Source organism: Dipodomys merriami, unplaced genomic scaffold (assembly GCF_024711535.1).
Source record: "Dipodomys merriami isolate MVZ:Mamm:240054 unplaced genomic scaffold, mDipMer1.0.p SCAF_334, whole genome shotgun sequence".
Taxonomy (NCBI): Eukaryota; Metazoa; Chordata; class Mammalia; order Rodentia; family Heteromyidae; genus Dipodomys; species Dipodomys merriami.
Genome location: NW_027204871.1, coordinates 147,932 through 154,334, shown reverse-complemented (window position 1 = coordinate 154,334; position 6,403 = coordinate 147,932).

Below are 6,403 nucleotides of genomic sequence, written 5' to 3'. Positions count from 1 at the left end.
AGAAGCACCGTGCCTCAATGGAACAGGTGGAGGTGGGAAAAAAATACTTCACAATAGCACCTTTGTGAACTTAAGTGAGGAGCTGAAGAGCAAGCAAAGGTGTTGTGAGAAAGAGCAGCAGTTGTCCAGTCAAAGGAACTCTCCTGTGACCCTGCCAACACAGTTAGAAGTTCAGAAGCACATTGAGAAGGAGAGTGGGATCTTGAAAGCAAGTTTGAGAGAAAAGGAGGAGAATAAAATGGAAGAAGTCTCCAAGGTTCAGAGTACTGTGCAAGAGTTAAAGAAACTAGAGACCATAAGATACAGGGAAACATCTGAGCTGATCAGATAGCTTGCGAGATCACTCTAAAACCAGTGGGTTCTCTAGAGCTACTCGTCGTTAAAATTAAAAGAAGAAGCAAAAACAGTTGTAATAAGTGTGCAAATGTTGACACTGAACTTTTGAAAAAAGCATACGGGCTCAAGTTTTCTGTCAGTTTACGTGTAGATATTTGCACCCTGGTAAATTTCCCGAGGCCACTACCTAAAACTGTTCTGAAACCCAGTGTGGCCTTAGCCTGACAATACTTTGTAAGGTGTTTAGGTAATTTCCAACAGGTAAATGCTGAAAATCTGGAACCTATGGAAAGAATTCTTATGTGAGGAACCTCAGATTGTGAATTTTGGAAAGTGGACTTCACAGAGGTAAAGCCTGGAAAGTATGGGTATTGGTATCTATTAGTAATAGTGGACAATTTTTCAGGCTGACCTGAGGCATGTAATAATTTCTTGATTTGGCTTACCCTTAGCTGTGGGGTCCAAAGATGGCCCTGCATTCATGGCCCAAGTTCTCAATTATTAACTAACACTCTAGGAATAAATTGGAAGTTACACTCCATTTATAGAACTCAGAGTTCAAGGCATTTGAAAGAATGAATATGCCCTCAAAGGAAACTAACTAAATTAAATACAGAGACTGTCCATGGCTAGGTGAGCCTCCTCCACTTTGCTCTCCTTCGACCAAGATGTAGCCCTTATGTTAAAGGATTTAAACCCTTTGAAATACTTTAGGGTAGAACACCCCTTTTGGTTCCTAAATTTGGGCAGGCTATATTAACAGAAATGTCTAGCTACAATCTGCAGGCTTTACAACAAATTCTTTTATGGACCTACCCTTTGGTAACCAAGGCTCACAGGCCACCTAAGAAAAACTCCACCTGAAGGGGAGGGGCCAAGATGGCGATGGAACCGCAGAAAAACACCACAGCTCTCCCCAACAAAATACAGAGTTTGGATTTAATGCTCCATTTCCGCAAGTGACCCACAAAAAAAAATAAAGGCGATTACTCAGAGAGATACAGGAAGTGTAAAAAGAAAAGGGAAAAACCTACACAGACAGTAAACTAGGAAGACCTTTCTCCCACCCCTTGTTGGTGATGGGGCTCCCCGCTGAGCAGCTTAAGTGGTGGAGCTTTGTGTAAGGTTGCTTAAGTGGCCTGACTCTGGACCCTCTGAGGAACACAAACCCACAAGCATCCCAAGGCTCACAGAAGACTCCCCAGATCCAGTGCCTACCCAGAGAATACAAACCGAAATTTCAGAAGAGCGGGCATGAAGATTCCCCTCACCATCCCTGGCATGGTGCCTCTGCCTGGCTGGTGCAAGCAGCCCAAACCTGTCAGGATCAGCAGCAGCTGTCAGCAGTGGTAAGTGATCCTAGACTCACGCTGTCCTGCTGGTTTAAACAGCCTAGACTAATCTGGAGAAGAGGCACCAGCTGGCAGTAGTGTCAAACCACCCAGACTCTGGGCTCAATGCCTCTTGGCACTGGCCCACAGAAACAGCCCCGACCAGCCTGGGGCAGCAGTGATAACTTGGATGGGGAGAGCTGCAGTGAACAACTCCAGACCCATGGCGGTTTGTGCCTTTCCATACTGGCCCACATAAGCAGCCCAGCCCAGCCTGAGGCAACAGCACTGGTTAACACCTGACTCCTGGTGGGATGGAGGGCCTCTCCATACCGGCTTGCATAAGCAGCCCAGCCCAGCCCATGTTGGCAAGGGTGGTGAACAACCCCAGACATGAAGCAGGGTGTGGTGCTGAACAACCCCAGCAAAGCCTCATGAACTTTCCTGCCTGGTCTGGCTTTGAACCTGAATACACAGATCTCACCCTCCTGAGTAGCTACAATTACAGGAATTTACAACAGCAGGGTCCAACTCTTACCAACCCCTCACTTTTTCTACAATAGATCATTTCTTAGCTCATACAAGGAATTTAAGCAAATACAGGACGATCAACATAATATCATGTATTCTGTCTGACCATAGTGGAATCAAACGAGTTCTCAATAACAAGGCATAAATTAGAAAAAATTTAAATACATGGAAATTAAACTGCACTAAGTTGAACAATACATGGGTCACAGAAGAAGTTAAAGAAGAAATTAAAAAGTTCCTGCAATTCAGTGAAAATAAAGAAACATCACAAAGAAACCAATGGGACTCAGCAAAAGCAGTCCTGAGGGGCAAATATATTGCTCTCAGTGCACGTATCAAGAAAACAGAGACCAAGTAAACAATCTTATGATACAACTAAAACTGCTAGAGAAACAAGAATAAATTGAACCTAGTGTTGCTAGACAGAAAGAGATAACTGAAAGAAGAGCTGAAATTAATGGGATAGAGACTGAGAAAATTATAAATAAAATTAATAAAACAAAAAAAACTGTTTTTAAGAAAAAAATCAGTAAGACTGATGGGCCACTGGCAAGAGAAACTAACAAAATAAGAGAGGAGAGCCAAATCAACATTATCAGAGATACCACAGGAAAAATTACAAAATCATCCAAGACATCCAAACAATCATAAGGAAATAATTCTAGACTCTACTCACAAAGGAAGGAAAACCTAGCAGAGATGGATGAATTTCCACAGAAATACAAATTGTTATCTCCCCTTTTCTTTTTAGCCCTGCTTCTCCACCATGTATAGTGGGGGCAGAGTTCAGTAAATAAACTAATTTTCCTGCCTTAATAGTGCGTGGTATTCTCTTCATAGGTTACCGAATGAAACCTATCTATTTAATATTCCTTACATATAATGCTGTAACTCAGATGGGCTTTTTGAGTTGGAAATGTTAGAATTTCCTAACCACTCCTTTGCTGTGAACTAAACTGCTTTGAGACACCACGCGAGACTTTTCACCAATACCATTGCTGGCCTTCACATCCATGTCCACACCACTTCTCTTCTCTGGTGAGTGAAACTACTCTCTGTTGTTCTCTGTTGTTCAATCTCTATTCAGATATGGCACAATGCCCGAGAGTTCCTATGGACTTTAGCAGAAAGGCTGGTCAACTCCGAACCTGAGGTAGCTTGGTTATGGGTTCTTGGCCATTTCTCTCTAGAGTGCTCTATGGGAAGTAGGGACATCGCTTCTGCCTGGTCAGCTCTCCTTCACTCACCAGACTGACTCTCCTACACATTTAACAGGATGCTACGAGTCATGCCTGAGCCATGAAACCCCTCTGAAATGCCTCCTGCCCTCCCTGGATAGACAGAGCACCTAATTTTTGTATGCTTTTCTCAGATTTAGACAATTTTTTCCTCTGTAATGGTAAATGGTCAGAAGTCTGTTCACTTTCAGGATCTCTTTGCTCTCTGCTAATCATGTCCAACTTTCTATATCTCTCCCTTTCTTTTCTACAACTATTTGTATTGTGCCATGAAGCATGCGACATGGGCTGGGTCCAGGGGAACCCTTCTAGGTCCCATTTAAAAAGCTAGCCAAACTAGGCTGGATTTTTTTTGTTCAGGCTTTCCTTGCATTTTTTTAGAAATTTGACATCTTGAGTTCGCCATCTTGGCCAAATGGTGGGTGAAGGATTTGGCCCCATCCAACCCTTACACTTCCACGAAGCTTGCTACTCCTCCATCCATCTATTCACATGTGCCTTGCTAACAAGTTGCTCTTTTCACAGAGTCTGGTAACTGAGGCCCAACTATATGATGTGCTTTGTTAGCAAAGATGTCTAACCATTGTTGTCTAAAATTTTAGGATTTGAGTTTTGTCTATTTTGATTTGTGTTGTTTAAGCTAGTACTGACTACGTGATTCTAAAATATTGGGCATAACTGTGTTAAGATTCTCCCATCTAACAAGTTTTGCCATTGGAGATTATTTGGTCAATTATTGATAAGGACCAGGTAAGCTCTACTTATTCTATTTGATCTCCTTGTTGTTTTAATTGGAAATAACAAAGGGTTTTCGTGACAAAAGTTGCAATTCAAATCCAGCCCGGGCTGAAAAATCCCTAACACTCCATCTCCCAACTAACCTGCAAAGAGCCAGGGTGGAAGCTTGGCTCAAGCCTCTTATCTCCAACCAGAAAACACTGCAAGAGTTTCTATAACTCAAAGTGGTAGAGTGCTAGCCTTGAGCAGAAGTGCTCAGGGGCAGTGCCCAGGAATTGAGTTCAAATCTCCTTGAATACCAACTGGGACAAATCACCCACCAACGACACTTAGACTCAGCCAGTCTGCAGAAGAAAGGAACATGGAAAGGAGTAAGGGGAGATGATACCACATTAACCACTTTGTGCCGGCCCTTTCAAAATTAACCAGAGCAGGGAGGTCAATAGAAGTAAGAAGACTGCCCATCTAATGTCCATACCTGTCTACTTTTCAACTGGACAGGAATTTATATTCATGCCTTTGTCACTTGACTTCTTCTCTACCTAGTCGCCAGATGTCAGAAGTAGCTAGGGATATTTCTACCAATATTTTCAGCCCCAACTCCTTCCTCTTGCCATTTATTTGTCTCTAATATTTTTTTTTCAGTCCGTAAATGCCTCGTGAGACTTCTCCATGCTTGGTCCAAGAGACTTGCCACCTCCAGACTTCACAAAATACTCATTTCCCAAGTGACAGCTGTTGCCTGCTGCCTTCACTCAGAGGGGATCTTATTTCAGCCTTTTACCCCTACTGTTGATACCCCTTGCAAACAGGAAATAGCCAGAGAGAATCTTCACCTTTTTTCTTTCTTTTTATTGTGAAAATACTATACAGAGGAGTTACAATTACATGTGTAAGATAGTGAGTATATTTCTTATCAAGCATTATAGCCTCCTCCTTTGTTTACCCATCCCATCCCTTCCCAAGCTCCCCCCCCCACTCAATCCTCCCTACCCCCTCACCAAAGTTGTAAAGTTCATTTTCAACATGACAACTTGTATTTCTCATTGTTGCAACGGGTCCACCTGTATCCTAATTTCAAGGACTTGTTTATCCCCTTCCCCTCCACAAATTATACCAACTTCAAATACAGTGAAAGCAGGGGTTATACTGTAGGGGAAGGACATAAAAAGCAACAAAGAAATAATCTTACAAATGCTTTAGAAACAAATGTATGAAAGAAAAAATAATTAATTACATATGTTAGGGTTCATTTTCCTAACATCACCTTATCTAACCTTTTCTGCTTGACTCATATATATATATATATATATATATATATACGAGATATTGCAAATGAGGGAAACCATGGGACCTATGTTTCTTTGGGCTTGGCTTACTTCACTTAATATAATTTTTTCCAAGTCTTTCCATTTCCTCACAAATGGGGCAATGCCATTCTTTCTGATGGAGGCATAGAATTCCATTGTGTATATATGGCACATTTTCTTGATCCATTCATCTACTGAGGGGCATCTGGGTTGGTTCCATATCTTAGCTATGGTAAATAATGCTGCAATAAACATATTTGTGCTGGTAGCTTTATTGTGGTCTTGTTTGTAAGCATTTGGGTAAATGACCAAAAGTGGGATTGCTGGGTCATAGGGGAGCTCTATGTGGAGTCTTTTGAAGAACAACCATACTACTTTCCAAAGTTTCACCTTTTTTCATAATTATCAAAAGGCTGGAATGTAACGTCTGAACAGGAACACCTCCCTCCTTCTTGGCTAAGTTTCCGCCCAATTTCTAATACATAGGTAACTAGCAGACCTGGAAGCAGGCACCTTCCCCTCATGCTAGATCACATCCTGGGACACCTCTGGTCACAAGCCTCCCATCTGACCTTAGGAGGGTCCCAGACCCTGAGGTCACATCTAGAACCAGCATGGCCACATTTTTCCCCACTTGGCCACACTTCTTCATTTCCCTAGCCTAGAAAAGTCCTGGCCCAGAGTGGGGTCGCCCCCTTCCTTTGAAGCCATGCTTCTCCTCTATAGAGTGTGGGCAGCAGTTCGGTAAATAAACTTTTTTTTCTGCATTAAAAATAAGAAATACAAATTGCCCAAACAGAACCAAGAATAAAGAAATCAATAAAACATGTCAATTACCTACAATGAGATAGTAGAAGTAATCAGAAATCTTCCAACAAGAAAAGCCCAGGAACTGATGGATTCACTACAGAATTTTATA